Consider the following 10,780-nt stretch of genomic DNA (forward strand, 5'->3'; position numbering starts at 1 on the left):
TTCTCGTAATTAGTAGCCACCTTTCTTGGGCTTCCCTGGTGGCTCAGCGGCAAAGAACCCACTGCAATGCAGGAGACACAGGAGATTCAGGTTTGATCCCTGGGTGGGGAATATCCCCTAGAGGGAGGGCATGGCAACCTACTCCACTAATTGTGCCTGGAGACTCTCATGGACAGAGGAGCCTAATGGGCTAGAGTCCATAGGGTCACAAACAGTCGGACATGACTGAATCGACTGAGCACACAAACACACAGCCTCTTTTCTAGAACACACATCTCTAGCAGAGAAGAACCACAAAAATCCTTTAGAAGAAAGTTTTCATTCTTTTGGTTAGCCACAATATATATTAAACCAGCTTTGACATACAGGAGATATTTAGGATTGTCTTTATGGCTAACTGGACTCATAAGTGGGTGAGAAGATACCTAGACATGGGCACTTTCATACCTCTTACTTCCATTCACACTCCTTTGAAGATCAGAGTGGAATTAGCTATTTGCAGTGCTTTAATATATCTTTGTGGTTTTGAAAGTCCAGTCGGTGGATTCATCCTTGGCTCGCTGCATAAGAATCAACCAGTATAGTTTGGTAACAGCACAGATTCCCAGCTTTTCTGTCTGCACCTCCCTCCTCCCCATCTTCTGTTCAGTTGGTCTGGGTTAGTGCCTGGAAATTAAAGTTCTCCAGAAGACAGGTATGGGAAATATTGTGCAAGAGGGCTCTGAAGAGGTGTCCGAGTAAAGAATGTTATGGATTGCTGGACTTTCGGTATGGAAGCTACCACTGCAAGTTCCATGACTTTCCCCTCCAAGTGTACAGGTGTGTCTGTGTACGGAACAAAATGTGGGTCGCAGCCTTTGGAGTCATTTCTGCTGCCTTGGCAGTGGTGAGTGGCTTTAGCCTGATGTTGTACATTGGGGTGCCATTTGTGATCATAGTTGCAAATTCACCATTTCTTATTCTGGGTGAGTAAAACAAAGCATGAGGCTGAACACTGTGTATGTCGGGGTGTGGGGTGGGTAAAGGAAGGGTATTGTGTTAGATTAGGCAAAATAGTTATATATTGGTGACTCTACAGATCCAAAATGAGGAATCAGGAGAAAAAGAAAATCAAATGGAATTATGTGCCTTTCAGTTCAGTTCAGTTCACTCTAGTCGCTCAGTCGTGTCCAGCTCTTTGCGACCCCATGGACTGCAGCATGCCAGGCCTCCCTGTCATCACCCACTGCTGGAATTTACCCAAACTCATGTCCATTGAGTCGGTGATGGCATCCAACCATCTCTTCCTTTGTCGTATGTGCCTTTAAGAGTTGGAAAAATCTATTACCCCAAATGGAAAAACACAGACCAGGGACATGAACAGGCAGTTCACACACACACACACACACACACACACACACACACACACACACAGAATCCAAAACAATAATCATTGAAAATATAAGAAAGAAATATTTGACCTTTCCATTAATCAAGGGATGCAAGTTAAACCAAAAGTGAGACACCTTGTCTTTTTATTAGATTAATGAATTTTACAGCAAGACTGAAGGTTTGGGGAAGGTTGTATGCAAATAAACACACATTCTGCTGAGGGAAATTTGTAAATTGGTACAGGTTTAAAATATAACTTTGCAACAAATCAAAAGACTTAAAAATTTAAAATGGAATCTGATCTGCCAACTCCACTTCTGGGCATTCATCCTAATTATTGGACACGTGTTCACAAAATAGAAGAATGATGTTCATTTCAGTGTGATTTAGAATAGGAAAAAACAAAAACAGGCTAATTGTATGATAGCTTACAGTGAATGACGTTGGATTCGTGATCTTCAAAGAAGACTATTTAGCTTCTTCAGGAAATGGCAACCCACTCCAGTACTATTGCCTGGAAAATCCCATGGACAGAGGAGCTTGGAAGGCTACAGTCCATGGGGTCACAAAGAGTCGGACACGACTGAGCGACTTCACTTCACTTCACTTCACTTTCCACCAGGGATCAGGCTTGATCACTCAAGAGCTTCTGTGTAGCAGAGTTTTATTAAAGTATAAAAAGGGACAGAGAAAGCTTCTGACATAGACATCAGAAGGGGGAGGCAGAGTGCTCCCCTAGCTAGTCTTTTCAAGGCATTATATACTTTTTCAGACCCACTCCCACAACATATATCTTATATGAACAAGATTAGAATGAACAATAGAAAAATCTTACCAGACCCACTCCCATAATATCCATTTTAAGATGACAAGATCAGTCAGAAGGTTCTTGTTAAGGAGAAACATGTCCTCGAGCAAGATGCATTGTTATATTCACTAAGACAAAGCAATGTAGAAATGACCATTTGTCCTTTTCTCCCAGGGAGCCTCAGACCCCTTTCTCCTTCTCAAGGGCTTTCGGACCTGTTTCTCCTCCCTGGGGACCCTGGTCTTCTTATCAGCCTATCTAGAAATTGACTGTCTCATTCCCCCCTTTTCTTTAAGGAGGATCATGTTGCCAAGGGAAAGGGCCATTGTTTTCATTCCATAACTACTTCCTGCTGTTGAGGGGCACTGTCCCTACGTTGTTGAGGCAATATATCCTGCTAACCGTCATATTGAAGGTCTCTGATCCAGGGGCCCCAAGTAATAGTTGGAGGAGGCTGTGGCACTCGTAGGAGCCTGGACAACCATTTGTAACTTAGAAGCTTTCAGATAGTTAGAAAAAAACCCCATTTTACAGTTACATATGTAAGGCAAAATACCCATTAAACCAAGTTAAAACATAATCAAAATTAAAAGTCACATTATGTCCATTGTTACATCAGTCCATTTTAGGGTTGTTAGATGTCATCAGATCAAGACGAGATATCATATATGATTGTTGTCAGTGCAGGTATTCGCAGAGCTGAAGAAAGTCCTTTCCTTGATGTGGAGGAACCCACGATGCCAAGCCTTTCCCTGATGAGGTTGAAAAGCTGAAAGCTGACTCACATAGTTAATTCTAAGATTTCAGGATATGTGACAAGATCTGTGCATGAAAACAGTCTCATAGAGACAGTCTCTTCTTCTTAGGGGCAGTTCAAGCTCTTGTTAAAGTCATGGGTAAAACTTTAAACCAACTGTCTTGTGTTTCCTGAGTTAGCTTACATGGATGTCCTTTAATAACGGCACTAGCCTTTTCAACCTTTCCTGAAGATTGGGGTCTCCAGGAACACTGTAAGTAACATTCTATTCCTAGAACTTCTGACACCACTTGAGTTACAGTAGCTTTAAGAAGGAACATTGTTGCTCTGAACTTTAGAGTTTAAGATCCCCCTTACGTCATGAGAAGTCAGTAGAGTAAGGTTTCACCCATTCCTTAACTTCAGGCTTTAGCGGATAGTGCTTTTGATGTGAAAATAGGTGAGGGGGTTTGAGCTTCATAACAACAGGAACAGCATTTTGTGCTCAACCCACAGTTTTTCCATCAGCCCACACTCTAGGATTTACATTTTGTTCACTTAAATGAGCAGGCTCCATATTCATGAAAACAGAGGCTGGACCATTTTCAGTATATGCCTCCCTAGAAGGGGTGAGGGAGACTCCAGCTCGATCAGAACCTCATGAGAAAACAGCACGGAGCCCCAGTTGCAGCTTAAATGATGACTGAAATAATAGCGTTTGGCTCATCCTGACAGTCCCATTACAGTAGTGGATCAGGAGGAAAGCAGACCAGGGGCTTCAGTGAGCACAGAGAAAGTTGCCCCAGTGTCCAAAAGAAAATCAATCGATTGGCCCCCCACAGTTATTAACCCCCAGGGTTCCACAGGTGTAATTAGAACGGGAGCTTGTGTGGGGACCACCAGGCACTTTCAGTCCGATTGCCTTGAGAGTCCAGCCCTGGGGCCTATGTCTCAGAGGGCAGTCTCTCCTCAGGTGTGGTCATTTTATAAACCAGACATGGAGCCGGGTGCAGCTTAGATGCCTGAGGGCGATCCAGCTTGAGATGCCTCTATTTCCACCGTAATTACAAGTCCACCCCTTTTCACCTTGGTTACTCTGGACACTTTTCCTCAGTCTGTTTCAGAGTTGATCTAACAGCCATTGTTGGGGCTTCGTTCTTTTGTCAGTTTTTTTTTTTTTTTCCCTCCTACTTTCCTCCTTGTATTCTTTACCCTGATATACCATCTGAGCCAGCTGTTAACAGTTTTTTAAAGACTGATATGGTCCAAACGCCTGTTTTCATAACTTATGGCAGATATCTGGAGCTGACTGAGTGAGGAATCTATTTTTCAGATTATTCCTTCCTCTGTACTTTTGGGATCAAAGTCAGTAAACTTGTGGAGAACCTCTTGTAGTCTATCTAGGAATTTATCAGGAGATTTCTTCTCTCCCTGTTCTGTGTCAGCCAACTTGGCATAGTTTAAAGTCTTAGTGTGCACTGGCTTGAATCCTTCAAGAATACATCTGGCAAAGTAGTTCTGATCCCACCTTCGTTTAGGTATGCTATAGTCACAGTCTGGCTCATCATGGGAACTGCTTGGCTCCCAGGAAGGAGGAGGGCTATTTTGGGCTCCCTCTTTCCCCTTGTCTCATCCTCAAGCCATTCATCTCCAAAAGTAGTAGCTTCTCCCAAAACTCGAGTTCTCGAGTCAGTAGTCAGCATCTGTCCCAAGACATATGTTACATCTCTCCAAGTAAGGTCATAAATTTAGTCCTGTAAAGGCTTCTATGAATTGGGACTGTTTGAGTTTCTACTGAGACTGAGGCAACCCCTTCTAGACGGGTGCCCTGAATCAGCCTGTTCAGTTGGGAGCCCCAGATACAGGGGCAAAGTAACAGAAGAGGAGGCAGCTGAAGGCTTCACACCCAAATCTGCACCCTTAGGACATAAGTCTGGCATGTCTTGCAGAGAGATAAGGAGCAACACATATGACACTTCTACCCATTTCCCTTGTTTTCTACAGAACTGACCTAATTGTGAAACAGTACTATAATTGAGACCCTTCAGCCGACCAGTGTTCCCCATCTTCCAAAGGATACCATGGCCACTTGGTATCAAAGACAAAGATCAGGCATGTCTTCTTTAAACTCTGGGAATCAAACTTGTCCCCGTTTTTAAAAATACATTTTAAACAGGTGGTTCTGGATCTGCCAGCTCCCATCTGTGAAAGTGAAGTCGCTCAGTCGTGTCCAACTCTTTGCAACCCTGTGGACTGTAGCCTACCAGGCTCCTCCATCCATGGAATTCTCTAGGCAAGAATACTGGAGTCGGTTGCCATTTCCTTCTCCAGGGGATCTTATCTTCCCAACCCAGGGACCGAACTCGGGTCTCCCGCTTTGCAGGCAGATGCTTTACCCTCTGAGCCACCAGGGAAGCTCCCATATGTAAGAGAGATAAAAGCAGCATCCACAGCCGTGGCTTCTTTCCACCAGAGGTGTCCCTCCCTGCTCTAGATGGGGGTGTAGACAGATGTTCCACTGAAGCTTTCCTTCCCTGGTTGGACTTAGTCTGTCCCTTACTGACAAAGGTGACTTATCCGTCCCTCCCGGTTCCACCACCAAGGTGGGTTGGAGATGCACCAGGGGTAGACCTGATGGCATCTCAGGGTGATGTCCAGTTCCTCACCATGAAGACCTTTGTCTGATTTTCGCTCCCCCTCTGGTGCCACCTGGGGTGGAACAGAGTAGCTTTTCTGGAGTGTTTCCCGAGCTCATCTTCCAGGGGAGGCATCCATGTTCCATGTGCGTGTGCACGTTTCTGAATACAGTCCTGAACACAGTAGAAGCTGTGGGTTATAAAGAGACGAACAAGAAATCCAAGATGTCTCTTCTAAGTGTCGCCACACCAGTATATGTGATAGCAAAAGAGGGACTGGAGGGTCAGCCAGCGAGGAAAAAGTGATTTCTGTCCTCAAGTTACTAGGCCTCCAGTTCATTCCCACAGATTCCACAAAAGGAATATCTAGGGAGTTGAGACACAAGACATGGGAGAGCTTTCTCTGGTCTGCTAAGAGCTAGCACTACCAAAGGAAGCCCACCACACTTCCAAGTGGACCAGATCCTGCAATTCCCGATCTGTGTCTTCAGAAACCTCATGGTCAGCAGCGATGCTTCTACCCACATAGATCAGAGGCACAGCCATGACAAAGACTTACTTTTAGGACTCTGGACCCTGAGGCAGCCAGCCAGGAGAATCACCTCTAGCCTGAGAGACAGTCCTGGAGCTAGACCTCCGCCTTGCTCCCAAACGTCCTCTTGTAACTTTCAGCTCCCTAGCAAGGCTAGGTGCTTTCATCCATATAGTTTGAGGTCTAAGTAAAAGTACAGAGTAATGGTATGGCTCACAAGTCCTTTGAAAGTCTATGATCCGACAGGTTAGGTTAGTAGTTCTAATTCCCCACACAATTATGGAATGGTCAAAGAGACCAGGTAAAGGTGACAGAGAAAGGAAAATTCGGCCCACATGCTTCACCCATTTCTGGTCCTTCCCCTCGCAGGGATGTTGGGCGTCTCTTGGCATATAAACCTTGACAAGGCTTCCGTTCTGAGGTCTGCCTTCAGTCATCATAAGGCACCACAAAACCCCAGTGCAGGGCTCATCACTTGCTTTGCACAGGACATGTTATTCATTCACACAAGCACACCTCAAGATCAGTGAGACCTTGAGAGACAGGCAAAGAAAACCGTTTGAGTTCATCTTGTTAATTTTAAATGGATGTTTAAAATATGTGGAGACTCTGTTTCTTTCTCTAATAGTGTTGGAGTTGATATGTTTATCATGATTTCTGCCTGGCAGAAGACCAGCCTCATGGATAGCATAAGCAAACAGATGTCCGATGTCTCTTCAAAAGTGGCAGTATCCGTTACAATCACCACCATCACCAATGTCCTGGCCTCCTATACAGGAATTATGACCTCTTTTATAATAATAAAGAGAATCTGACCTCTTTTAGGTCCGTACAATACTTTTACATTTATATAGGAACAACCCTGCTCTTTTGTTATTTTCATAACATCGTCTGTTTTGGAGCGTTTATGGCTATGGATGGTAAAAGAGAAGTAGTCTGTCTAGGCTGGCTGAAGAAGCAGGAAACTCCTGACCAAAAATGTTCCTCATTTAAAAAGTCCTTTTGCCTCCCAGGTAATTTTCCCCAAGATAAACAAAGCTGATATCCATCCAATGAATCTATTCTTTTTTCAATTGATTTTTTATTGAAGGGTAATTGCTTTACAGAATTTTGTTGTTTTCTGTCAAACCTCAACATGAATCAGTCATAGGTATACAAATATCACCTCCCTTTTGAAACTCCCTCCCATCTCCCTCCCCATCCCACCCCCTAGGTTGATTCAGAGCCCCTGTTTGAGTTTCCTGAGCCATACAGCAAATTCCCATTGGCTATCTATGTTACACATGGAATCCAGTGAATCTATTCTTTAGAGAATATTTTAGTCTTTTTCTCACAAGCACCGAGTCCAAGTTTTTTGTAGTGCTCCTATACTTTGTACATCATAAGTAGTATATATGGGTGTTTCTGAGTGCAGGAAGGTTTAGACCTCTGAAATTTGGCAAGTGATGATTCCTACACCACACAATATTGTAATGTAGAAGAAGAATATTTTTCAACTTACGGTCCCAGGGTTATGGTTATCGTTACTGAGATTCTTGACTACTGGGATAAAAATACTAGGCAAAAATTGGAAAAATGTCTGGCAGATTTTGAAAACAGTGAGTATGTAGATAAAAATCTTACAGAGTTTTGGTTGTGAGAATATATAAAATATATGGAAAACATCCTTCAAGATATAAATGATAAGACAGCTTTTCTGAGCAATAAATGCACTTTTTAAATGGAATTTCCACTTTTTGTGTATAATATTAATATTACATCACCACAGGAAATCATTTGTTCCCAGGCCTTCATTCAAACCATGAGTATGTCTTCTTCAAACAAAAAGAAACTGATATTACATCAGTTCCGAGACATGGCCAAGAAGTGTCAAGTTCCCCTAATGGTATACAACAGGCTTTCATATATTTCAATCAGTATTCTCCAATATTCAGTTCAGTTCAGTTCAGTCGCTCAGTCATGTCCAACTCTTTGCGACCCCATGAATCGCAGCAGCACGCCAGGCCTCCCTGTCCATCACCATCTCCCGGAGTTCACCCAGACTCACATCCATTGAGTCCATGATGCCATCCAGCCATCTCATCCTCGGTAGTCCCCTTCTCCTTCTGACCCCAATCCCTCCCAGCATCAGAGTCTTTTCCAATGAGTCAACTCTTCACATGAGGTGGCCAAAGTACTGGAGTTTCAGCTTTAGCATCATTCCTTCCAAAGAAATCCCAGGGTTGATCTCCTTCAGAATGGACTGGTTGGATCTCCTTGCAGTCCAAGGGACTCTCAAGAGTCGTCTCCAACACCATAGTTCAAACGCATCAATTCCTCGGCGCTCAGCCTTCTTCACAGTCCAACTCTCACATCCATACATGACCACAGGAAAAACCATAGCCTTGACTAGACGGACCTTAGTCGGCAAAGTAACGTCTCTGTTTTTGAATATGCTATCTAATATTAGAAAACACTATTCAAATGTGACTGTTGCATCAACAGCTATGTTCACTGTTTCCTTATTGTTAATTCCTCATCCCCTGTGTTCTTTGTGGGCAACTTTTGCTATTGCTTCTGTGATTATGGGCCTTCTGGAATGTCAATCTTGATTCCATAGCCATGATTAATCTTGTCATTTGTATAGGGTTTTCTTTTGACTTTCCTGCTCACATTTCCTATGCATTTGTTTCAAGTTCAGAGCCCTCAGAAACTGAAAAACCATTGAGACATTGTATCTGCTACGCTACCCTGTGTTACAAAGAGCATTTTCAACAATAATAGGGGTGTGTGTCCTGTCTGCAGCTAAAGCATACATCTTTAGGACATTTTTTAAGATTGTTTCTTGTGATGGTATTTGGAGCTGCTCATGGTCTAATTTGTATCCCAGTATTCTTAACTGTTTTTTGAAAGTTAGTTTGAACAACCACTGGCAAATCAAAGACCAATTATAGAATTCCTGATTAGCCCAACCCAATCTGATGAAAACACATCATTAAGAATAGTCAATAAACTAAAAGCAAAGGCATGTTTCCTTGGCTTGGAAATACCATTTTAAAATGTTATTTAAAATATCCCTAGAGAGGCGAGAACAAGATGACGGAGAAGAGGTGGACGTGGAGTACATCTCTCTCCACATATACATCAGCAATATACCTTCAGACACAGAAGTGTATGCAGAACACCAGCTGAGAGTGGACAGGAGCACCTGACCAGTGGAAAAGAATATATAGAACCATGCAAAACTCGGTAGGATGAAGGAACTAGGGGGCAAAACAGGAGTGGGAGATCTCAGATGCCTATTCAGGACTACAAATGAGTGCCATTCTAATCATAACCCCCAAAATTAAGTTTCAAGGGATAAGATTTTTCAGGCTAGATCTAAAGAGCCAACACTGCTTGGCAGGGGTTGTAGCACAAAATAGACAGGAGATAGATCTCCTGATCCCTGAACAAGGAGGGACTTGAACCATCTTGAATGAGACGTATTGTTTCTGGGTAAATATCCCGGCTAAGTTAAAGTCTCATAGTCCTCAAGAAAAACATTCAGATCCTACAGGATCTCAAAGAATGAGCTGCAGAGTTCTTGGGATGGCTAGAATCTCTCTTTGGGGGCTCTTCTTCTGGCGATGGGGAATTTGGAGTTGGCTAATGCCCCTACTAATCCCTGTTATCACCATATTGATGCTGCCTATGATTGCTCCGTGTATTATTGATTGTTTAACCCATTTTGTCTCAACATGCACTGCCAGTTCAACAAGGATATATAAAATTACACCCAACCACAGAAAATATCACTCACCCTTAGATGAACACCACTATAAGGACTCTGAGGCTTCAGACTAGCAAAAGGGGGAGGCCCAGTGCCCCTCGCTATCCCAACTTGGCCGGAAGTAGCCAGAGAAAGCTTGACGTCTCTATTCCCTAAGAAATGGGCCTCCTATCTCTTGAGGTGGGAATGTTAGTTAGAATAAGAAAAATAGGAAAAAGGAGTCCAAAATGGTGGTGGCTAAAAGACAAAGAAAGGAAAAAGCATGCAAAAGTGGAACAAAAGAAAATCTGAGGACTGGAGTAAGGACCTCAGGTGAAAAAAACAGCGCCCCTCCCCGACACCTACCCCCTAGCTAGCTAGCTAGTTTCCACAGGGCAGGCTCAGGGGCAAGAGACAAATGTATACAAAGAGGAAACCAAGATGGATGGATGCCTCCCTTTTGGGATTGGCCTGCTCTCACACCTTGAGGGTGTACTTTCCTTTGCTTGCTGAGCAAAACTCTGAGCTGTAAGAGAGCTGTAACACTGGTCCGCTATTTCAAATCTCTGCTCTGGAAAGACAGAACTGAGGAAATTACATAGTCCCCTGACATATCTACACATTATGTTTATTATCACAATAAAACATTTTTTAGAGTTTACTAATAAAATTGTTTTACCTGTAGCATGATAGAATTGCAAATAATATGATAGAAGGTATGCCAAGTGAAACAAGGGCACCACTGTCATAGAATTTGCCTCAAATTCCAGTTGTCTGGAAAGTCATGTAGAGGACCTGCCACAAAAATATATTCAGGTAAAGAGCTTTCAATTTTGATATTGTGTGTGTTACATATGATATTGAAACACTACAGCTTATTGATTTAAATATTAAAATTCAGTGAAAAATCAAAATATATGGATTATAATTTTAGAATAAGAAGGTAATGAAGATTTGTTTCTTCCCA

General features: G+C 42.9%; 1 pseudogene; it reads left to right on the forward strand.

Moving 5' to 3' along the window:
- Positions 1–696: 696 nt before the first annotated feature.
- Positions 697–8,972, forward strand: LOC128058637 (patched domain-containing protein 3-like; annotated as a pseudogene).
- Positions 8,973–10,780: the final 1,808 nt, after the last annotated feature.

This window comes from Budorcas taxicolor, chromosome 13 (genome assembly GCF_023091745.1).
Source record: "Budorcas taxicolor isolate Tak-1 chromosome 13, Takin1.1, whole genome shotgun sequence".
Lineage (NCBI taxonomy): Eukaryota > Metazoa > Chordata > Mammalia > Artiodactyla > Bovidae > Budorcas > Budorcas taxicolor.